Source organism: Ambystoma mexicanum, chromosome 1p (genome assembly GCF_040938575.1).
Source record: "Ambystoma mexicanum isolate Mex_15411 chromosome 1p, UKY_AmexF1_1, whole genome shotgun sequence".
NCBI classification, from domain to species: domain Eukaryota; kingdom Metazoa; phylum Chordata; class Amphibia; order Caudata; family Ambystomatidae; genus Ambystoma; species Ambystoma mexicanum.
The window spans coordinates 1,349,097,675-1,349,121,880 of record NC_090921.1 but is presented as its reverse complement, the minus strand read 5'-3'; the positions used below and the strand labels follow the sequence as shown (position 1 = coordinate 1,349,121,880).

At 42.8% G+C, this 24,206-nt stretch overlaps 1 protein-coding gene across 4 annotated transcripts in view; it reads right to left on the bottom strand.

The window, feature by feature from the left end:
* The window catches only part of NTN5 (netrin 5), a 307,918-nt gene that overhangs the window by 221,867 nt on the left and 61,845 nt on the right, over positions 1 to 24,206 (bottom strand). The window contains exon 3 of one of the 4 annotated variants that reach the window (XM_069607029.1): positions 22,318 to 22,691. The exons of the other annotated variants lie outside the window; for them this stretch is intronic. The gene's annotated coding sequence lies outside the window, so the exon portion shown is untranslated. The remainder of the gene's footprint in view (positions 1 to 22,317; positions 22,692 to 24,206) is intronic. 4 annotated transcript variants of the gene reach the window in all.

Genomic DNA, 24,206 nt, shown 5'->3' with positions numbered 1-24,206 from the left:
CTCCTTTAATGCATTTTCTTTCTGTCTTACATACAGCTTTCCTGCCAGGTCTGATGGTGGATTTTCCTCATTTTATTAATGCATTTAAAATAGGTAATATAAGATAACATTCACCTCCTCTTAACTCTGCAGTAAGTGGGGCTATTCCTACCACCTATTACCACATCACTGATGTGGTAACCAATGAGGTTAATTTACATCCCTTCTCTTTTTAAGTCCTACTACCAATAGATGTGGGCTTTATCAGATACCACTTTTGTAAAAAAAAAAAAATGATGATCGTTGTTAAACGGTATTCACGTGATGAGAGAGTTCACAATTTTGAGACACTCTCTTAAAAAACATGTGTGCGGTATGCAAGATTTGGCCTTTCTACCGCTTAGATAGATTTCATCTGTTTATTATTTTCAGGCTGTTCTTTTTCCTCGTGAAGAAAGTCCCACACTGATATGGGGACCACATGGTCGGGGTTACCAAGCACAAGAAAATAATATTCACAACATGATGATTGTAAGTGCATGTGAATTGCCATAGTTTGAGGAATAATAGATGTACTGTTTTTTTTCAAGTTCTGTCAATATGTAAAAGCCTTGATTATTGAATGTTTTCTAAGCAAGTGGCATGTATACTACATACATATTTTATGTGGTTTTACATGATGTATATGTCTTGTTAAATGGTAATACAACAAATCATTAAAAAGGGGCATCCTTTAAAACATCTTTGAGAATCTGATTATGTAGACCGTTGCCCGAGACTTTCTAAGTAGTACACAATCTTAGAAACAAAGGTTCTACTTGATTGTACACAATGTATATATCAGTGCATCAATTTTAGAATAACTTTATTAGTACAAAAATATATTTCAACTACAATATGAAACAGGCAAATCAACTACAATAAAATGAGTCCTTTGGGCATCATTCTGAGTAGGGCTGTGCAGTAAAAAAGTGAATTCTGTTACTTCTGATTTTGCTATTAGCACCATGGCTACCCCTTACCGCATGCCGGGTCCGGTTTCTCCGAATGGGTACTTACCCGGTCATTCCATCCTTGCAGTACCCGGTAAATCTGCATTCTGAGAACCATTCCCCATTCCCATTCGAGCCCCCATAGGGCTCATTGGGAATGGGGAAGGAGCTAATAACGGGCCCGCTAAGGGACCTCGTAATGCAGCATTAAGGGGTTAACGGCAACAGCACCCTTACCGTTGCCGTTAACCCCTTACCGCCTACCTCGTAATGAGGCCCACAGTCTCAGCATTCCACAGTCTGAGAATTTGTCCATGTCTCATGCTACATAAGTTAATGTAAAGTCTATGGAATTTTACCAAATTCTTCTGACATTTGTAGGGTAAAATACACAGTTCTGACGTGCCATTTAATACATGTCTAATGGGATCCCTTCCCAGAATGACCCTGATTTGGTTTAGGCTCACATTGTCTACTTAAGAACATATTTACAAGGAGTATGAAAATGTGTTTTACAGTGCCTCATTATTCCTGTTGGTCACAAGGAGTGTGAACGCGTGTTTTATTTTACTGTGCTTATGCTGGCATATATACTGATGAGAGAAGCCATTCTCGAAGGGCTGCAGAGTACTGCACAGGTAACATTACAGTAAGATTACAGCACGTCATGCAGCATGTTTAAATACAAAAAAAAAACAATTTCCCACCCCCCTCTCTTTCTCTCTCTCTCTCTCTCTCGCTCTTTTTCTCATGTGTGTCTCTCTTTCAATTTCTCTCTCTGACTCTTTCTATGTGGGCCAGAGACACGGGCATAATTCTTTAGGGGGAATAAGGGTGTTTGTCCCCACCCAATTTTCCTGGCACACCATTTTGCTCCCCCTTTGCCCAGGGGCCCCTTTCCTTTAGATGTCATGTCCCCTCAACATTTTCAACAAAGTTGGGCCACTGGTGAGCTTTGCGATGTCAGGTGCGTTTTTCCTAAAGAACCCAGGGTTTGCTGAGAAAAATCAGATTTAGTGAATAGAGCTGGAGGGCTGTGTTTTGAAAGAAAGATTCCATACAAAAAGGAAACGATTTATGTGTACTACCTTTGTAAACTTACTTTTAAAAATGTTACAATGTTCATTTCTAATGATCACTTCCGGTATTTACTGTGGGCATAATAAGGGTGTGACACTTATCTTACTGATCAAGCACGTTATGAAAAACCCACAATAATTAAATTAATTATTTTGTCTCCGTTGTGTCTGTGTTTCGCTGCACCTGGCGCTTTCGTTTTATGACCCACTATGAATGCGTTCATTTTTTCTCTCTTAATGATTCAATTCTCATTTTCAATCAATATATCTTAATTGAATGATCATTAATTTAAGTGTTAACATTAAAAAGTAAAGTTCTATGTCTTAGGCCTATCCTTATCAATGTGGCTTCTCAAGGACAGTGACACATTCATACAACTATCACAGTTATTGCTTGTTAAGCCTAAATCATAACCCTGTGCTTATTGGATAATAACAAATGTAACCTCTTGAATCCAATTAACAATTTCAGGCTTTGCCACCAAACACAATGCTCGTCCTCAGTAATGATCGAATCTTCAATAATGAAATTAGCTACTTGGTCACCAATCACTAATATCGTCTATTGAGTCCAAATAACAATGTCAGGCTTTTGCCAACAATGTAAAATCTTCCTTATTGCTTTTAAACCACAATTATGAACTTGACCTACACATTTTTCAGTCAAACTTTGAGCTTCCTCAGGGCAGTGGATTAATCATATTATATGCATCTTGTTTTATGTTTACTTGATTATTGTTATTGAGAATGAGTTCATCTCGTGGTTATCATAGGTAGGTGTAGGGTTGTCAAAACCTGGATACTTATTGTTACTTAAGTCACTTGGTAATAGAGTATGCGTTATGGTTCGTGAAAACTTAATTGTGTTTCTTTTTTGCTGTTCGTTTGTCCCCTTCAAATCTTTCAATGGTATTTTAGCATCTTTAAACACTTGTTTGGGTAGTGTCTGTTGTTGTCTGTATACTGTATTATTTTCTAATAGAAGTTGATCTTCTTACAAAATGGGTAGTCTGGTAGACTCCTGTTGTACTCATTCAAAACACTCATGTAGGAAAGAGGAAAGAGGAAAGAGACAAATAGCACCCATTAGGGATCCTGACTGCTTTTTAAAAAAAAAATGAAAAAGCTTTTGGAAACATATTAATGACCTCACATAAGTGTGCTTAGGTGCAGCACAATTGGGGCCTCATGTTTAAGGTGGCATAGCTTTCAACGCATGCTTAATGTCAGGGGTTTCGTTGCATTAAATTGGCACCCTAACGTCACTTCATCTAAAATCTAAATTTGAAGGGTTTTGTTGCACTGAATGTATTCACCTTAACTTGTCCTTAAATTCTTTTCAATTAATTGTAATGGTTGTGTTATAGTATACCTCCTAACACCTGCAATTCTACATTGTTTGTCTTCTGATAACCTAACTGATGTCATATCCTTTGTTATCATTAAGTGTTCTTCAGCTAATGCAATGGATTCATAATGTGGCATTGGGATTAGAAAAGTGAGGGGCTGATTGAGAAGTGAGACGAGAAAGAGAGAGTTGGGGTAATGATAATGAAATGGATTACTAGCAACTGGAAAAGGGATAAGGAATGCAGGGTAATGCAACAAATTAACAAATTACCAATTAGGTTCTGGAATGAAGAAGAGGGAATTGGAGTAATGTCACGGATTGCTATTGGAGTACTTGGACAAGGAAAAGTGGAACAGGTAATGCAATGGATTACTAATGGTGTAATGGGACATGGAAGAGGGCGCTGGCGGTAAAGGTAGGGTTACTATTGGGGTACTGGGCAGAGGGAGGGGTTCATGTAATGGATTACTATTGAGGTACTACTGGGGTGGGAAAGAGTGAGGTGTGATGATGGATTACTGGGGTGAGCAAGAGTGAGGTGGGGTATGGAGTACTGAGAAGATGAATAGGGAGGGGGTAATGTAATGATTACTATTGGGGTACTGAGACAAGGAAGGGTGAGGTGGGGGTAATGAAGAACTGGAGGAGTAAGAGGGAGGTGGGGGTAATGGAGAAATGGAACAAGGAAGAGGGTGGTATGGGTAAAGTTACCATTATTAATGGGGTACGGTGGTGAGAAAGAGAGAGGTGGCAGTAAAGGTAGGATTACTAACGGTGTCCTGGAATGAGGAAAGAGAACGTGGAGGTAAAGGTTGGGTTACTAATGGGTTAATGGGGTAAGGTAGAGGGAGGTGGGAATATGCAAATTATTAATGATGGGGTACTGAGAGGAGGAAGAGGGAGGTGGTGATAAGGTCATGTATTTCTGTGTACTGGGACAAGGAAGAATAATGTGGCAGTAAAGGTAGGATTACTAATGGGGTGCTGGGATGAGGAAGAGGGAGGTGGTGGGTAATGAAGTAGTGAGAGGAGGAAGAGAGAGGTGGGAGTAATAATGGCGTACTGGGACAAACAATATGGCAGCGGGGGTACTGTAATGGATTTCTAATAGGTTACTACGACGAAGAAGGGGGAGGCGGTGGAAAAGGTACGATTACTATTGGAGTACTGGGATGATAGAGGGATTAATGGAATAGATTACTATTGATGTACCGGGGCGAGAAAGAGTGAGGTGGGATAATGCAGTACCAAGAGGAGGAGGAGAGAGGTGGGGCAACGGAGTACAGTGAAGCGGGAGAGGGAGGTGGGGGTAATGTAATGGATTTCTAACAGGGTAATGGAACAAGGAAACAAGGAAAACGTAGGTGGTGGTAAAGATAGGATTGATAATGGGGTACTGGGACAAAGAAGAAGGAAGTGGGGGTAATGGAGTACTAGGAGATGGAAACGAGAGGTGGGGTAATGGAGTACTGGGAAAAGGAAGAGGGATGGCGTAAAGGTAGGACTACTTATGGGGTACTGGGATGAGGAAGAGGGAGGCGACAGTAAAGGTCAGATTACCAATGCGGTACTGGGCTCTCCAATCACGTAGCCTATTTATAATCCTACCTTTACTGCAAGAAGCAGCTGAGGACATGCAAAGGATTACTATTGGGGTATTGGAATGGCGAAGAGGGATGTGGGGTAATGCAACTGATTACAGATAAGGTACTGTGATGAGGAACATGGAGGTGGCAGTAATGGTAGGATTACTAATGGGGTACTGGGATGAGGAGGGGGGAGGTGGGGATATACAAAGGATTACTATTGGGGTACTGAGATGAGGAAGACGCAGGTGGCAGTAAAGGTAGATTACTAATCGGGTACTGGGATGAGGGAGAGGGAGGTGGGAATATGCAATGGATTACTATTAGGGTACTACTGGGTTGAGAAAGCATGAGGTGGGGTAATGGATTACTGGTGTGAGAAAGAGTGAGATGGGGTAATGGAGTACTGAGACAAGGAAGCAGGAGGGTGGGGTAAAGTTAGCATTAATTATGGGGTACACGGATGAGAAAAAGAGGTGGTGGTAAAGGTAAGATTACAAATGGAGTCCTGGAACGTGGAATGGGAATGTGGAGGTAAAGGCTGGATTAATAATGGGGTACTGGAGTAAGGAAGAGGGAGATGGGATATGCAAATGAGTAATGATGGGGTACTCAGATGAGAAAGAGGGAGGTGGTGATAAAGGATTACTAGGGTGAGAGAGAATGAAGTGGGGTAATGGAGTACTGGGAAGAGGAAGAGGGAGGAGGAGTTAATGGAGTACTGGTGGAGGAAGAGAGAGATGGGGTTAATGGAGCACTGGAGGAGAAAGAGAGAGGTGGGTTAATGTAATACTGGGACAAGGAAGAGGGAGGTTGGGGTACATTTAACATTAGTAATAGGGTGCACGATGAGAAAAAGAGAGGTGGCGGTAAAGGTAGGATGACTAATGGGGTCCTGGAACGAGGAAGGGGAACGTGGAGGTAATGGTTGGATTACTAATGGGGTACTGGGGTAAGGAAGAGGGAGGTGGGGTATGCAAAGAAGTAATGATGGGGTATTCAGATATGGAGGAGGGAGGTGGCAGTAATGTAATGTATTTCTAATAGGGCACTCAGACAAGGAAAGCTAATGTGGTGGTAAAGATAAGATTACTAATGGGGTACTGGAACGAGGAAGAGGGAGGTGGGGTAATGGAGTAGTGGAAGGAGGAAGAGAGAAGTGAGGGTAATGGAGAACTGGGACAAGGAATAGGGTGGTGATAGTAATGTAATGGATATCTAATAGAATACTATGATGAGGAAGAGGGAGGTGGCAGTAAAAGTAGGATTATTATTGGAGTACTGGGATCAGAGAGGGGAAATGCAATTGATTACTATTGGGGTTCTGGGTTGAGAAGGAGTGAGGTAGGATAATGAAGTACTGAGAGGAGGAGAGAGGTGGGGAAATGGAGTATAGTGAATAGGATGAGGGAGGTGGGGGTAATGTAATGGATTTCTAATAGAGTCATAGGACGAGGAAGAGATAGGTGGTGGTAAAGATAGGATTGTTAATGGGGTACTGGGACAAGGAAGAGAGATGGGGTAAAGGTAGGATTACTAAAAGGGTACTGGAATGAGGCAGAGGGTGGTGGGGGTGTTGTCATTTATTTCTTATGGTGTACTTGGATGAAGAAGATGGAGTTGTCAGTAAAGATACACTTACTAATTGAGGTGGGATAATTCAGTTCTGTGAGGAGGAAGAGAGAGGCGGGGCAATTGAGTACGGTGAAGAGGAAGAGAGAGGTGGGGGTAATGTAAATCGATTTCTAATAGGCTACAGGACGAGGAACAGGGAGGTGGCAGTAAATGTTGGATTACTATTGGAGTACTGGGTTGAGAGAGGGGTTAATGCAATGGATTACTATTGTGGTGCTGGGATGAGAAAGAATGAGTTGGGATAATACAGTACTGCGAGGAGGAAGAGAGATGTTGGGCAATGGAGTATGAGGAAGGTGGGGGTAATGTAATGGATTTCTAATAGACTAATAGGACATGGAAATGGTAGGTGGTGGTAAAGATAGCAATGCTAATGGGGTACTGGGACAAGGAAGAAGGAGGTAGGGGTGACAGAGTACTGGGAGATGGAAGAGAGAGGTGGTGTAATGAGTACTGGACCAAGGAAGAGGGATGGGGTAAAGGTAGGATTAATAAAGGGGTAGTGGGATGACAAAGAGGGAGGTGGGGGTAATGTAATATATTTCTAATGCACTACAGGAAGAGGGAGGTGATGGTAAAGGTAGGGTTAATAATGGTATACTGGGATGAGGAATAGGGAGTTTTCAGTAAAGATAGGCCTACTAATGGGGTACTGGAATGAGGAAGCGGGAGGAGGGATATGTAAAGGATTACTATTTGGAAACTAGGACAAGATGACAGAGGTTGCAGTAAAGGCAGGATTACTCATGGAGTCCTGGTATGAGGAAGAGGGAAGTGGGAATATGCAAAGGAATACTATTTGGGAATTGGGGCGAGGAAGCAGGGGGGTATAGGTAGGATTACTAATGGAATACTGGGACAAGGAAGACGGGGGTGGGGTATTGCAGCAGATTACAGATGGTGAAGGTAGGATTCCCAATGGAGTACTGGGATAAGGAAGAGGGATGGCGCATGTGTAATAACGCATTGTCGGTATTAGGAAGTATCCCCTTCACAACCGGGTTAAGATTGGGAGTGCGAGTCACTTTTTTTATGCAGGATACACTCAGCATTCAGTTATGTTAAATTAGTTATGAAGGTATTTGGACCAAGGGTGTTAGTCTGTAAGAGACCAGAAGGTTTTATTTAGCTATTATCTTAACGATTTTACAGGTTCTCCCCACCAGGGTTTCCTGTTCGTGTGTATAAAGGAACTTCAGGCTGCTTACCGAGCGAGCACTACAGGGGAATTGAGGACTACACCTTATCGGACAACTGCGCCGAAAGTATTTCTAGTTATTTGAGACATGCAGGCATACTTCTGCATGGGTGTGGTGAAGGTTTTGTTTCTACTAGGATTGATGGCTTACAAGACCATTCTCATTATTAATTCTGGACCAAGGTTTTCCTTTTTCTTTGTTGCCACAGGGACATTGTGCCTTTCGTGCTTTGAAGTTGGAAATGGGGAGACTATTGGTGTGAGTCTGAGCATATATGACTGGCAGAGATTGTCTACCTATATTAACAAGGTTGGTGTGATTTGATCTTGAGATTTGATGATCTAGATTAACAAACTGATTAATTGGTTCTGTGCAATCAGTTATTTCATGGAAAGATGTATGAAAGTTGATGATACTTATTTCGGAATTCCATTTTTTAAAATATATTTCTTTATAGCTATATGAGGGGCCATCCTTGAAGATAGGACTAGTAGTCCCGAAACATGTAGGATTTTTTGTTATCAAATACCCTCATGCATGGCTTATGACTATGCTGTATATTTCCAAATACATTTCTTTATTTACATGGCTTATAATTTGGTAGATGTCTAGGGCTTGAGGGGTGATATTACCATAAATGCATTGATAGGAGCAAGTCTCCAATTTATCTATTTTGTATTGTTATTTATTGGTGATCAATGAACATTGATGAATTTATTGTTGGTTTATGACTATGCAACCTATACAATGTATGTAATCCAGAGTGGATCATTGCCATTATGTTCTTCAATCAGAATTGTTTATATTGTGTAGGACCTTGGGTCCACACAGATGAGGAGTGTGCAGGGTGTGTTCTGGGTAGTGTTAACCCAGAGAATTTGTAATAAGGAAGAGGGAGGTCAGTATATTCAAATGAATACTTTTGGGATACTGGGGCAAGGAAGAGGGAGGTGGCAGTAAAGGTAGGATTACCAATGGGGTACTGGGATCCTCATCCCAGCACCCCATTGGTAATCCTGCCTTTACTGCAAGAGGCAGGTGGGAATATGCAAAGGATTACTATAGGGTACTGGGACAATGAAGAGGGGGTGGGGTGATGCAAATTATTACTGATACGGTACTGTGATGAGGAAAAGGCAGGTGGCAGAAAAGGGAGGATTACTAATTGGTTACTGATATGAGGAAGAAGGAAGTGGGAATATGCAAAGGATTAGTTTGGGGTACTGAGAGAAGGAAGATGGAGGTGGCGGTAAAGGTAGGATTACTAATATGGTATAGGGGCGAGGAAGAGGGAGGTGGGCATAGGAAAAGGATTACTATTGGGGTACTGGGATGACAAAGAGGGAGGCACAGTAAAGGTATTATTACTATTGGGGTACTGAGGCAGCGAAGAGGGAGGTGGGGGTTCATTCCAAAAAATACTGATGTGGTTGTGGGATGAAGAGGAGGGATTTGGAACAATGGGTCTTCACTGCTGACATGTTGAGAAAATCAAGATTTTCTCTTTTAAGTCACATGAAAAGATTGTCCAATAAAAACAAAATCTATTAAAAACATGCATTAGCATCACTAATTCTTCAGTTGCGCACAATAGTTTAATGTCATCAACCAAATAAAAGCTTCAACAGCTAATCAATCACCCCCAAACTATAATAGCCCTCTATTTCCACCCTCCCACATATTTTAGGTTAATTTAGGGAGCAATACATATTATTTTCATAATAAAACAGGGATTCCCTTAACTTGCATTTACTGTACTTGCCACATGTCCATTTTACATTTGTTCAGTATTTACTTTCTTTTGGCACTCAAAATGAATCGAAATTCAGATCTAAATCTCAAAAGAAATGCTTGGAAACAAACTAAATCTGTACTATCCCTACGCCCCAAACATTCACAAATCTCCTTATATAATTCTAGGGCCATATTACTAAAATTAATCTAGATCGGAATTTCAATTTTCATAATAGCACATTTTAAGAATTAAAAAGCCTCGGGTCCAGCAATGCATCGTGGGAGATAGAATGTTTTTTTTCCATACCCAGGCCACGCAGCTTCCTGAAAACATTTTCAAATGACTGCATGGCTTTACAACAAACCAACAAAGGATTACCTATGAGTGCTTTGTGTCTAACTTGTTTCTTGTTTTGGTAAAAATCCAACTAGTAGTTTGGGCTGTGCATGTGAGCAAAAATTGACATTTTACCTCTTGGAAAACCAATACAAAAAAATGAACAACACACCGTTTTCTGAGACTTTATATCTTTTAAACCGTAACACAAATTTGCACTAACCTGTCTGATTTTGAAGGGCTGGGGCCAGTCATTTCATTTAAAAAATGTCATGCTCATCCTTCTTATGGTCCAAATGTTATTAGACATAGGGCCTCATTACAAGTTAGCCGGTCCAGAAACAACGGTGACGGTAAATCCGCCGCCACCGTTGTTGCCGGACCGGCTGATTCCGAGCCCTGCAGGCAGGAGGTGTCACTCCCGCCAAGTCTGACCTGGTGGAAATTACACCACTCCCTGCAGGTGGACATGGAAACACCAGCTCCGTCATAGACGGAAGCAGTGTTTCCATGGTCCCCATCCCCATGGAGTCATAGGGGACTCCATGGGAATGGGGATTTACAGAATTCCACCTCCAGAATTACTGGGTCACCGGGGTTGTAATGCCCCTGTGATTCCGGCAATCACGGAGGCGGAATGGCATTACCGGTCCAGCGGCAGCCTGCCGGTATTTCCGGCACGGCTACCGCCGGACTCGTAATGTGGCCTATAGAATTTTCTAATTTCCTATGGAGGATAGGTTTCACCTTAACTACAGGGCAATATATATACACCTTAACATCCCTGCAACTGCAAGTTCTTTCCTTGAATTTCAAAGGTTTTGTTACAAAGTATTGCTCATGTTAACGTCCCTGCAACTAAAGGTTTTTCCTTGAATTGCAAGGGTTTTGTTATTGCATTGATTTTTAGAACACTTCCAGACCACTAGCACGGTCTTCACCCATGGTCACTTTCCATTTTAAAACACTACCAGATCACTAGCCATGGCGTTTGGATTGCAGGCATTGAGAACTCACAGTGTTTTTAGCCAATGTGCAGTGAGATGAAATTATTATCCATGGAGCACACACTTTGGTTAAGCAGCGTTCTCCAAGTGGTACACCCGTTTTCAGCGCCATCATTTTGACGTTGGCCGATTTCACACAGCCATTCCGCTGCAGCGCTCATTTCGGCATGCCGTTTTTGGCGCGAAAGCCATTTTGGCGCGAGGGATGTTTGGATGTGGCTGACATTGCAGCCACGTCTAAATGCCCTTATGCTAAATAAGATCACAGGACTGCACTGCAACAAACCTCGCCTCCTCCCACTTGCGTTGCTTTTCTTTTTTTTAAAAACACTTTATTTAAGCAAACAGCCAGACAGATTGGACTCTGGCTTTTCAAATAAAAAAATAACAGCCTTAAATCCTGGTCTGCCAGAGCTCGGGGCCCAGCATTTACCCACTAGTCCACAATGACTTGGTGCATCATGTGACATACATTTTATACTTAGCCTATAATCTAATATGTTCAATGATAAATGGCTTGGTATGAAACTTATGAAAATCCAAACAATAACATCATTGTAAGTATGAACCTTGTGAAAATCCAAGCAATAACATTATTGTAGCATAATGGTTAAGTGCAGTGTCTCAAACTCCTTAAAGCCAGGGTTCTCTGATAGCAGAGTTCAGTGTAAATGTGATTTTTTGAATTTCGTTTTTTTCTGTTTTAGAATGTTGCCCAGAGACAGTGTAGTCCTCATTTTGCAAATATGTGCAGTGTAAGGGTGAATGTGTGGTGTGAGGGTGTGCATATTATCTCAGAGGGTGTGCATGAAATGTGTGTGTTTGATGTGAGCGTGTGTGCGCACATGGTGTGAAGTTTTTTGTGAGGGATAGTTGCATACAGTTTATAATGTTGCAGTAAATAAATGTATTTTGTGTTTTTAAAACGTGTTCAATTCTGCAATGACGGTGTAACACATGTGCCATCCTGTTTTATAATGTTGCAGTAAATAAATCTTTTTCATGTTTAATCCATATTACAAAATGCAAAGTGCCTGCAGGTTCATGCCAATTGTGACCTCTGGTGCCAAAACCTCTTTGCACCGAGAGGTGAAAAATGCAAAGTGCCTGCAGGTTCATGGCGGGCCGATTGTGACCTCTCACGCCAAAACACCCATGCGCCGTGAGGTCCCTGTCCTGTCTGGTGCTCCAAGAACCTTGTTCTATGGCCGGTCTCTTGGTGAATGTTGTGATACAGCACATGACCCCAACTAACCACATTTAAGAAGCACGCAAATGGGAATAAAATGGACGGCTGCAAGAATAACATATGCCCAGTTACTTTCTGCACCCATGCACCCATGAATATACGCACAGTACTGCTTAGCTTCAAAGTGAGGAAGGGGCCAGCCCGATCAGGCCATGTTGCTCTAAGTGTTCTTGTAACGTTGCCTCATTTTTCAGGCACCATGGCCTGAGTGGGCTGGCCTTTTCCTCAGTTTAAAGCAAAACAGGGTCAGTCCTGGTTACTGCATGGATGGGAGTCCTAGGACACCAGTGATTTTTCACCCTCGATGTCCCTGCAGCTGTAGCTGTACAAATATATTTTTATTATGTATAAAACATTGTAGGCTTTGAGAACTCCCAATGTTTTTACTTAATGCCCGCCCTGTGTGATCAAATTATTTGCAGAGGATCACACACTTTGGTTAAGCAGCGTGCTACAAGCCTTTTGTTTTATGGCCGGTCTCTTGGTGACTGTTGTGATACATCACACAACCCCCAATTATCCGCAGTTAAGCAGCACAGAAAAGGGTAAAAAATTATCAGCTGCAAGAATAACATATGCCCAGGTACCTATGTCCCCCTAGTGAAAATCAAAAGCTGGCACCAATGAAAAAACTGGCCACAAATTTTAAAGTGAAATAAACAAATGTAGTTCAATTGACCTTCTCATTAGAAGAAAGTGCGCAGGACAAAATAGCATTGGACGTTTATCCGCCGTTATCTGTAGTCCTTTGTAACCTCGGATATAGCCATGAATATCGGCAAAACAGCCAGATATAAATGCTCTCCTACCCCCATGCCATTACTAAGTGCCCCCTCATCTGTGCCAGCTCTCTCCACTCCCCACACGCCGCCTCACCTCCCCTGCACTCTTCATTTCACCCCAGAGCACATGATGCTTCTGTGATGCATTATTTGCGGCTATAGCCGAAGCTACAGAAAGCTTTGTGTTGCGAACTCGGTCCCTGCAACCCCTGCAACTCCCAAATTTCACTCAGTGCTTTCTAGCCATCCCCCCACCTCTACCCTGATGGTTTTTGTATGTTTTATGACCTGCAAATAGGTTTTCACTGCGTTCATGTTCCCATATCCTCGGCTATAGCCGCAAATGTCTCTCGCATCGAGAGAAAAACAAGATGGCGGTTGTTTCATTTCTGAAAACCATGATCCTGAAATGCACCATGGGAGATATAACTATAAATTTTGCGCAAGGGGGCACCCCCATCTCTGTCCAATTTTAAAATAAATACGGCACGGTATAACACCAAACAAAGCATGGATCGCAAGTCAATGTTTCGTGCCCAAGTTGTTTCGGACCTGGTCCAAATTCTTCCAGCGGTTTAGGCTGTGTGCTTTCGCAAACGTTTTGACGCTCAATACCATTTTTATTTTTTAACATATCATTACGAAACTTTGCAGTCTAGAGGGGCCTGCAGACCTTTAATCACTTTCCGAATGTTGGCCAAATCCGGTACTCGAATCAAAGGTTATTAACAATAACATTTTGAGGGGTTCCTATGTGTTTCCGACTCTCCTTAACTATAGGGCGGTGACTGCTGCCTTATAATGTATATATTTGTATATTCAGTGAAAAAGCATTGTTAAAGGGACATTATGTTTAAGTTAAACTAATAAAAACCCATGCAATTCAGTGAAAAAACATTTTAAAAGGGAATTTAGTTATGGTTTGCAAGTAAAAATGAAAATCCCCAGAAATTCCCTGTTACGGTATGCTAACCAACCATAACTCGCACCACCACAGAGCACTGCTAAGACTAACACCCAGGACATCAAAGATGACCAAACAAATGTCATTGATGACAATCACTGATGACATCATATATCTAGGACACTTCTTTTTGTTCACTGACATATCTAGGCAAGTGGTTTTTGTTCACTGATAGTGACAATTTTAAAATTCAAAAGGTGCTATATATCTAGACGTTAACCTTCTTGTATGTTCTTAAAGTACTTTCCTTAGGGTTTGGTCTGAGCTCATGGTGCACATATATTGGTCAATAAGCAGGCCTCAAACACAGAATTCATTTGTATACATGATGATGAACGTTAATGTTATTGACATTTTCTGGTGATGTTGTTTCTTTCTTCCTTGCTTTAGTTTCCCTGTATGTGCCTCTGATTGTTATGCATTGTGGGTCTTCATATGTATTGTTTGTACTAACACATGCATGTAGTAAATCTTGAATTGTTAGCTATTCATTCCATAATCAACATTTCTGAAAACTGTGATATGGTAGCATTTAATATTTTACTAGCCAAAATTACCAGATTACAAATATTACACTTCTATGGTGCATGCTGCAGCCATTGGCTATGTGTGTGTATGATTAGATTCCTGTATTAACAACAACACTCCAATATAATGTTTTGTTTAGATGAGTACATTTGTTACTACATTAAGTAGTTCATGATAGGTCTCCAATCACCCCTTACATCTTGTTACCAACATTATAGACATAACCCCAATGTGTCCGCGGGCCAGACCCAGATTTCACTAACTTTGTTTGACCTACTTTTTGGCCATTTTTAAAATAACTACTGGACAGATTTACACAAAATTTGCAAAAGCACGCTGATGGGGCCAAGCCGCCGCTCCTCGTGAAAGTTCAGTGAAAATCCGTACAGCAGTTTGGGCTGTAGGCGCAAGCACATTTTTTTTCCAATGTGTCTATGAGGATGTTGGTATCCCACTATAACTTTGCCACCCCCAGACCAAACCGCACCAAACTTCACAAAAGAATTCCAAGGTGGCTATATAAAGTTTGGTGAGGATTCATTGAATTGCGCAAATGTTATAAGCCGCCCAAAAAGTGCTCTTTCTATGAGTTGAGCAACTTAACCATAGCTACAGGGCTGCTACCAAAGGCCCTTTCATGTGTGCTAGACAGATTTGGATGGCATTTTCCACAAAGAAGTTTGACACGTGCTACCCAAACCTGGAAATGTTCACAAAGATTTGTTAGGAAAAGAAAAAGTTATTAAAAAATGAAACACTGCTGTTTTAGGCCTGCTCATATTAATTTTGTCTTGAAGAAAAAGTGTCATTTATTAACAGCCATAGCGTGGAAACCGATGGACGGATTTGTAGCACATAAGAAACAACTTGGTCAAAAAGCATTGCAATTATTTCCTTTGATGGCTTGGGTTAGATCCATCCTGTAAATATTTTTATATTTGATGGGGAAGGGGTGTCTGCTGCTCCTAAATAACTTTTATATATCTCCCATGGTAGTTTGCAGCAGAGAAGCTGAGATGCTTTTCAGAAATGAAAAACTACCATTTTTCTTTTGCTCAATGTAAGCGATTCCCAAGGTATCAGGGGGAAGCCGAAAATGAAAAGTGCTCTAAATGCTATGTGGAGGAGGAACAAGTATTCAGTCACATCAGGCTAGAGGTGGGCAGGGGAAAGAGAACACCATGTGAGGTTGTGGAGTTGGGGGTGGGCTGGGGAGCCAGTTACAGGCAGAACATTTCTGGTTTATCGGGGGAATGCCCGGGGAATCACGCAAGATTACAGCGACAACTTTGCAAGACGAGATCAGAAAAGAAACTGTGTCACTCGAACCGAAGAGTGATGGAGTAATGGGAGAGGGTCAGAGAGGGAAAAAGCAATTGAGGCGAGTGGGGGTCCAGGAAAAGATGAGGGGGAAACATGGCGAGTGCTTGTAATTTTCTAGCATTTTTGGTTAATCTGGGGAATACCAGGGAATCCCACGAGATTCCTGTGGTGAAGTCGCAAGATGAGATTGAAAAATAAATGGTATAATGTAAGGTAATGTAATTGTCATTTGTATAGCACCTTTCAGCATTGAAATGGTCTCAACATGCTGTAGATTAAACGCCCTCAGGGAACTGAAGCCCAGGTATGGGAAATGTCACACTCACCTGTGTCTCTGCAGGAACAATGGAGTCTTGGCCTTTTTCCCTGTATGCTCTCTGCCCAACCTGGTACGGGATGTCTGCCTTGTAATGAAAGGTTAAGATCATTAATATACAGGACTGATTCCACCACTATATCCCCTTCCCACTTTTCCTTTTGAGTAGATGAGGTTTGACTAGGGTTCTCCCCGGCTCACCTTGAGGATTAGTTGGGAGATCTGCATCCTGCTATTGGCAAAGGCGCAATTCTTCGTAGGCAGGTGGTTCGGTGGCCCCGCTTTCGGGTCTTTCCCTTGTGTTATAATGAGTTTAGTTCTTGCGTTCCGTGCGAAGTCACTGTTCTGAATTCACAGTGGATTCCCCAGAAATGCTGCTGAGGGATGCGTGGTGAACCAGTTACTTCACTGGTATTCCAGAGCCGACAGGTTTAGCAGGTAAGTGTCTTTTGTTCCAGCTGGGTATGTTTTTAGAGTTGGGCGAATGCTACTATTCAGGTAAGTGTCATTCAAGCTTTCGCTCAACGTTCAGGGATGCAGGGCACTGCACAGAGCGCATCTTATTGTTGTTTGTATTTTACAGATGAACCCAATTTCGTGAAACAAAAAGAGCTGCGTGCGTGATTTGTCGGTTTAGAGTTCAGGTGAGTACGCGCTGCGTTGGGCTGGATCAGGGAGCTGCAATTACATGAGCACTACCTGACTTTCTTGTCTTCTCTCTTCACAGGAGCTGCTGAGCATCGTTCAGTGATCCGGATAGACGATCCGAAGTTTGGAGATGATCCGATGACTGAAGCTGGTTCGATGACTGGAGATGATCCGATGACTGAAGCTGGTCTGATGACTGGAGCTGAGAACGCGCGCACGTGAGTTGGAAATACTTCCCAAAGACAGGAGCGCGGTGAGCGTGTTGCTGGCTAAGCATACAGAAAACAACACAAAGCACTGAATAGTGTTGGGGCGTGGCTTATATAGCCAGCCACGCCCAACAACCAGAGTGCACAGGTAGCTCAGTATATTTCTCAATGGCCACAGGAAATGAACAGGAAGGGGGCAGGAAATGAACAGGAAGTGGTTATACCCTGAACCCCAACAGACATAAAACAAGGAGGCATGATTACAAGGATGCTAGAGAAGGATGGCATAGGTTTAACAGTGTATGTGCCTAACTTGCCAGGCCCTGATCCATTTTGCCCCAGCCAGGCGCCCAGTATTCATGACAGGAAAATTGTCAGAGAAGTGTGAAGGAGCAGCTGTATGCCTCTGCAGGAAATCCTGCCCCCCTGCCTCCTATATGTTGATAGTCGGAGACTGCACCATGTTGGACACCAGCAGTTGTGCCAATACTGCAGGGAGTGTTTGAGAAAAGGTATCCTCTGAGAAAACCCTATCGAATGTATCCCCGAAGAGATGACAATCTAAGGGAGGAACTCCCTGAAGGAATATCAAAAAGAGTGGAAGAGAAGCTAGTGACGTCACAAGAGATGTGCATGATGCACTGAGAATACTGGCAGAAGAGAATGCATGGACCTTACAGAACTGATGACGAAGTTAAGATTTGAGTAAACTTTTATATGCAGAAAAGAAGATTGCACATATGCGAAGTGCTATAGAAATTCAACCATTCAATGATTGTACAGACGCTGAAACACAGGTAGACTAAGTGATCATAGATGCTGGCTATACGTAGTGAATAGACTGCATGCGAAGCCGCCATTGTATAGAAGCTGGACATCAGTGTCATGAATTTTAGTAAGCTGAAACCCATGAATAGGAAAGGCTGAGAATTGTGTTGCAGCAAGAATAAGCTTAGATCGTATAAGGGCCTGGTGCTGCTGTCTGGCCTGGCATCAAAACAAAGTAGTCAGGGTCAGTTATCTATTCTTGAAAGTAATAAATGTTAGAAGGATGAATCATCCCTTATCAAGGGGCAAAGAAAGAACACCAACAGTGCCAAGTTTTATTAATTTAAGACATTTAAATGCTGTAGAATAGACCAGAATCATGGTCTCTTGTCACGTGAGCTGAGGATAAAAATAGAGTTGAGCTTGGAGTCCTAGAACAACGATAGTGAAAGCCTGTATTCCCATATATTTCCACAGACTAGGATACTTTGCAAGACCAAGTTCAAAGACAATCTACATGGCAGAAGGCATGGGTGATGAGAGATGTTGGGCAAGTTGGGTGGAGAGGTAAAGTCAAGTCCACTTCCTGGCACCTGGGTATGAGCTTATGTGCTGCTAATTCAACCGAATGTTACAGACATGGCACGAGTGTGCCAACTAATTGTAGAGGGCCATATAACGAAGGGCCTTGTAGTTTGAGAGCCAATGGTATGCCGTGTACTTAACAGTGTTGAGGATGACATGGTTTTAGAGGTAGACATAAATTGTCCACCTGACAGTAGATATCCAATTACAATCCCAGACCTTGTAGAAAGTATACTTAGATGTTCCCCTTGAACCTATCACAATTCTTCATAGGTTTTTCTTATTTGCCATGAAGTATGATGTCACCGCTGACATATTTTTTCATATAAGGATGTTTTATTGGAAATTTGTCGAGAGCTGAGTGAACGTCAGTTGATGTCTGTTGCAACCTCCCTGTTTTAGATAATTGTTAATAAAACAGCAACCTTTGCCATCTTCCTGAGTTGGTTCGATTAATTGGACTCAGAGTTATTCTTCTAACCCCATCCATTGCATGCACGATACTAAAGAACCATAAGTTCGGGATTTTAGAATGTGTTTGTGCATTTTATCTAATATGAAGGTAGGCAGGGTTGGCAAAGTCCCCGCTAGCCACCCATGTTGAGCTGGCATAAGGATGGGTGCTGAGAGGTGGTCTGGAGAGTATGCGAGAGCAGGAGAATCATTATGTGTGTAGCTAGACCACATTTTATCATGGGGTATGGGTTGCATTCTTATGGCAGCAGAGTTGTTTAAAGTGTCTTAGAGGAGTGTATGGTAGAAGATGCGTGCGTGTGGGAGGCTGTGCCTTTGGCTAGTTTCCATAAGCATGGGGTGTGATGCGTACCCATGTGTCCTGACTGGTTTCCTGGTGGCGTGGATGCCACTGAATTCAGAAGGGGGTGAATTCAAAGCACGGCTAAATTCCACACACTGGAACGCACCCAATACAACACATTAACTTGAACTGAAGAGTTATAGGGTGTAATGGGTGAGGGTAAGGGAAGGAAAAGGCAATTGAGAGGAGTGGGGGGACCAAGAAAAGAAGAGAGGGACACGCTGTGAGTGCCTGTGAAGACGGGGAAGACTTTTTTAGTTTTCAACAATTTGACAGGGATTGAGAGTAGAAAAACATATTTCACACCTGCAGCAATCGCATCTATTAGGCAGGGGGTAATGGGTTCTCGGGAAAACATTTTGTTTTGTAACATGTTCGCCAGTGGCCACTGCCCATGGCTGAAAGCCATGGCTAGTGGGTCTGAAGAAACTTATTGGTGCAACATGTAGAGTGGCCAAAGCCAAAGGCATCTGATTGCTTTTGTGAAGCAGCAATTTAAGTGGAGATGTGTCAGCACAGGTGGACTGGCTTATAGGGAACTCTGGAGATTTCCTGGTAGATCTCTGCATCCTGAGCCTCTTTATTCGTGGTACCCTATTTTATTTCCACATTGTCTCATAGGAAAAGGGTTAGGCTTTCTGAAAAGGTGGAAAATTGGACCATTTTGACAATTATTTCCAGGGCCTCTGTGGTTCCCAGTGCCCCGCTAGATGTGTGGCTTATAAGTAGGGCAGGACTCCAAATGTTCACTCACCACTAGCCATTGGTTAGTAATAAGTGACTATTGGTGAGTACAAAAAAGTGTGCCACGTGTATTGGAGAATTGAAGGGGTCAGTGACCTTTTACCTGGTTAGTAGCGTAACATTTCACATTGTCTAGCTGATGTAGGGTGTGTGGATCCTTCTTCCTCTATTTCTTTTTTTATTCCTCATTCTCTTGTCTTCTCAGTCCCCTCGGAAAGCCTGCAGCCAGACCATCCATGAGGTTTGGGAGAATATGGTGGTCCCTTTTCTCTCTCAGAGAGGATTCAAAGGCAACTCTGAGTCTGCATTGAGGGGGGATCTCGACCTGCCCCAGCAGAGAGTGGCTGCCACAAGTAACAGCCCCTTGCCATGTGTTGTGCAATTGGGCTTTTAACTGCATGTGAAGCAACGGCCTTGTATCAGTGAACCAATAGCCTTATCCTTCTATGGCATGTGGGTTTTAAACTTCTCTGCTATTTACAAATACACACAAACACACGCACACACACTGTAGGATGTTTCCTCCACAGAATGTAAAATGCATTAAAATATATGAAATGAAAAACACATAAAGATGTGACATCAAAAATGTAAATAATTCCATTTACATCTTAAGTGTTCATAGGTGTATGTAGGCTGAACGTTTAAATGAAGTAACTTCAAGTGCAGGTTTATAATGTGCACAGCAAAAACCAAGTGTGCATTTAATTGGAAAAGCAGTGTTCGGAAAATAGCCTTTTCTCAAAGACAGATAGATCCCAGGTGTTCAGAAAACTCTGAGGAAGAATTATTATTTTCATAGCTAACAGATCTTAGAAGCACATTTGTTGTAGATGAATCTGGGTAACGCCCGGGTCAATATGGAGTTTGAAGGCTCAATGTCTAAGGGAAAACAGAGTGAATCTAACATATCTTGAGCCAAGTTTCCATGCTTAAATGTGCACAAATCAACTTGATGCAATGGAAAGCTCCTTGATTATCATCTATTTGCTTAACAGGTGAACATTGTCATTAATACATTAATAACAGACTATAAATGGCAAAACCAGCCACACAGAAACTATTGCCTTCAGTTAATCTTCTGGTGAATAGGTGTCATAATCCTCAAGTTAATAGCATTCTCCAGGGCAAATTACTATTCAATATGAATCCCAATGAAACAGCTATCTTTATTATCCTAAGCCACACGAAAGGTAAGAAAAAGTGATGGGGATTTGAAAATGAAACTGAAATTTAGCGTGTTGTGTTGTCAATAAGGTTTAAAGCAGGCTTGTATGATTCCAAGATGGCTGCCGCACGTTGAGGACGTGTGTGCGAGTGCGCTCCATCTCTATCTTAGTTTTAAAGCCATTCATCCAGCCTTAAAAGCAAGGATTCCTTCTCTGGGTCACAGAGGTAGGCGAGGGACAACTAGCCCATTACCTAGGGATGCAGCCTCTACATGCGGAAATCAAAATCTGCAATCTTGCTGACTATGGGTGTGTTGGACTGTCCAGGGAGCAGCAGCACGCCGGCAGGGGAATTGTTCCCGGTGTTCGGCGAAGCCCGCCCCCCTCTGGTTCATTGCTGTTCGATACTGCAAAGGCTGCGGATGGGCCCCACACCCTGGAAAGACCTGGGATCACTCTGGAACAGTTGGCTGCAGCACGGGAAGAATGGGTGCCCAGCATATGCAATCAGATAGCACAGGATCAGCAGGGCCAGCAGTGAGTGTCCCTCAGAGTAATCAACTTGGGAGTGGGAAGTGGCGCACGACCTGGGCAGCAGTTGGGAGGTTCCCATTGAGGGACACACATGTACTGCAGCGTCAGCAGCAAGTGGGCAGGAGATTGGTTGCCTGAGTGTTTGAATGCCAGGGATTCCAGGGGCCCTTTGACATGTTTTGGTGGAGACTGTGGGCCTGGAGCCAGTTATTATATCATTGGGGGGCAAGATGTGTTCGTTGGGAACGTTTCCCTAGAGCAAAGGTGCAAGGTGGAAACTGTACACGCAGCTGAACTGATAGGAGGTCTGATAAGTGCTCTTTCCCCAGCAAAGCACATTTGATGTGGCAGGAGGCTCCGGGGCTCAAAGGTTATCTGGTGACACTCCATGGCAGGTGCACTGTTGATTGGGAAATGGCTCACACCACCTGGTGAGGAGGCAAGGTAGTACAGGTGGGGCATTGTGGGGCCTGTGGATCTCTATTGGTCTCAACTCTTCAAACACATGCCAAGAGACGGGAAAGAATTGATCCCGGCAGCACACACACAATTGCATTCAAAGCAACCCAATGCATTGGAAAAGTTCTTGGTGAGGCAAGTGGGAACACGCGCGCCAGCAGACACTTCGGACCAGTGTCTCCCTCAAACCTTTTCCACTTCGGACCCGGTAATGGCAGCTTCCAAGGAAGATTTTGCTACCAGCTTCCAAGAATATCACGAGAAATGTTCAGCCTCCTTTTAGTCACAATTTACCACATTTATCTCCGAGATAAAATACTCACTGGCAGACTTCAGCAAAGAAATTGCTTCACTGGGGCAGCGCGTGGACGCAAACAAACGTACAATCCAGGAATTGGCAGAGGACAGCAAGCAATCGAATATTGCTCTGGAGGAACTGGCGGGAATCACATACAACTTGGAAATCCAACAAGAAGACCTTGAGAATCGGTCCAGATGCTCTAACATACGGGTATAGAATCTTCCAGAATCAGTGATGGATACTGAATTGAAAGAGGTTATCATGCAGATCTTTAAAGACCTTATAGTGACTGAGGAGGAAGTGCATATACCACTTGATAGGGTTCATAGTACAGGTCCGAAGAGGTCTGAACCAGGTCAGCATCCCCAAGACGGTCTGGCAGCTTGTGCAATCTATCTGCAAAAAGAACAGATATTGAGGGAGGCATGTATGGCGATGCTGATAACTTATAATGGGTCAGAAATACATCTGCATCAAGATCTGTCACCTGCAACTCTTCTAAAGTGTCGGAATATGCAGGATGTGGTTAAAAATCGACAAACACACAAAATCAAGTATAGATGGACATTTTCTTTGGCCTGCTTGTCTCAATTGAAGGGAAACAACACAGAATCACTTCCTGTGATGAACGCGTAGCATTGCTTCAAATTGAGGATGAGGGAAAAACTGGAACAATGGAAGGAGTGGCGGCATCAGCGGATCCTTGTCTCAAGCGGACGAAACATGGGGAATGGACACTTGCTGTTCGAAAGAGAAGGAACTACATAGGGACACAAAAGGAGGATTGGAGAGCCTTATTTCTAAATCAGCAAAGTAAGCGGGCATACAGCTTCCACGATGGGCAGGGGTCAATGAGACATTGAAGATTTTATTGAGTATGCAGAGACGGAGCATGACATCTTGGAATCCGTCTGCTCAGGTAGTGGATAGGTTGTGGTAGTATACCCTGCACATGACCCTGGTCTAGTAGGTGATTCACGGCAGGGGACTCTTGTGTGGTGAGAGGGGAATTGTTTAGGGAAATGTTTGTGAAAGTTAGTTGGAGGGGTTAGTGGAATCATGGTAGGGGATCCTGCTGTGCAGTAGATGTAATTAAGGTGTTAGTAGATTTACCTGCTGATTTAGATCTTGCAGATCGTGGGGTTGAGATGTACCCATTTCAAATGTCTATCACTGAATATTAGGGGGCTCAACACCACTAAATGCAGGAAAGTGGAGAGCTTGTTGGGGCACTATCAACCCGACTTGGTGGCTCTTAAAGAAAGCCATATTCAGAAGATTGACTAACAAAAATTATGCTTGGGTCAGTATCCTGCAATTTTACAAGCCAATGAAATGGGCAAGGTGGCAGCCGTGTTAATAGCTCTTGGAGGGTAGATCCATATTCTTGATCTTAGAACTAAATGCCTTTAAACTGCCTTTAGAAACAATTTATGCTCCTAACTCAGACCAGGAAGGTTTTTTGAAACACACTTTGGGGCAACTCGAATCCTTTATGAAGGGGGAGTTATTATGCCTGGAGGACTTTAACATGGCTTGGGACCCAGTTAGAGATCAAAGTATTGTTACGCGATGTGCCCAAGTGCCTCCATCGGAGACGTTAAAACCGACATTCACACAGCTATCTTTAGTGGACGTGTTCCTCGCTGTCAGGGAGAAGGAAAAGAGCTATACTTTTTATTCACATGTGCATTGCTCGCTCTCACGCATAGATTATGCTTGGCCCTAAGTCTCCCTGATTGGCAGAATTACCCATGCGATCTCACTGTCCGATCATGCACCAATAACAAACTTTGGGAATGGAAATATCTATTGGAACTACTACAAGATTCTGTGATTAGAGAGAAAATAGATATACAAATCCAAGAATTCTTTCAGCATAACCAGGTTGGGTACACTAAAATGAGTGTA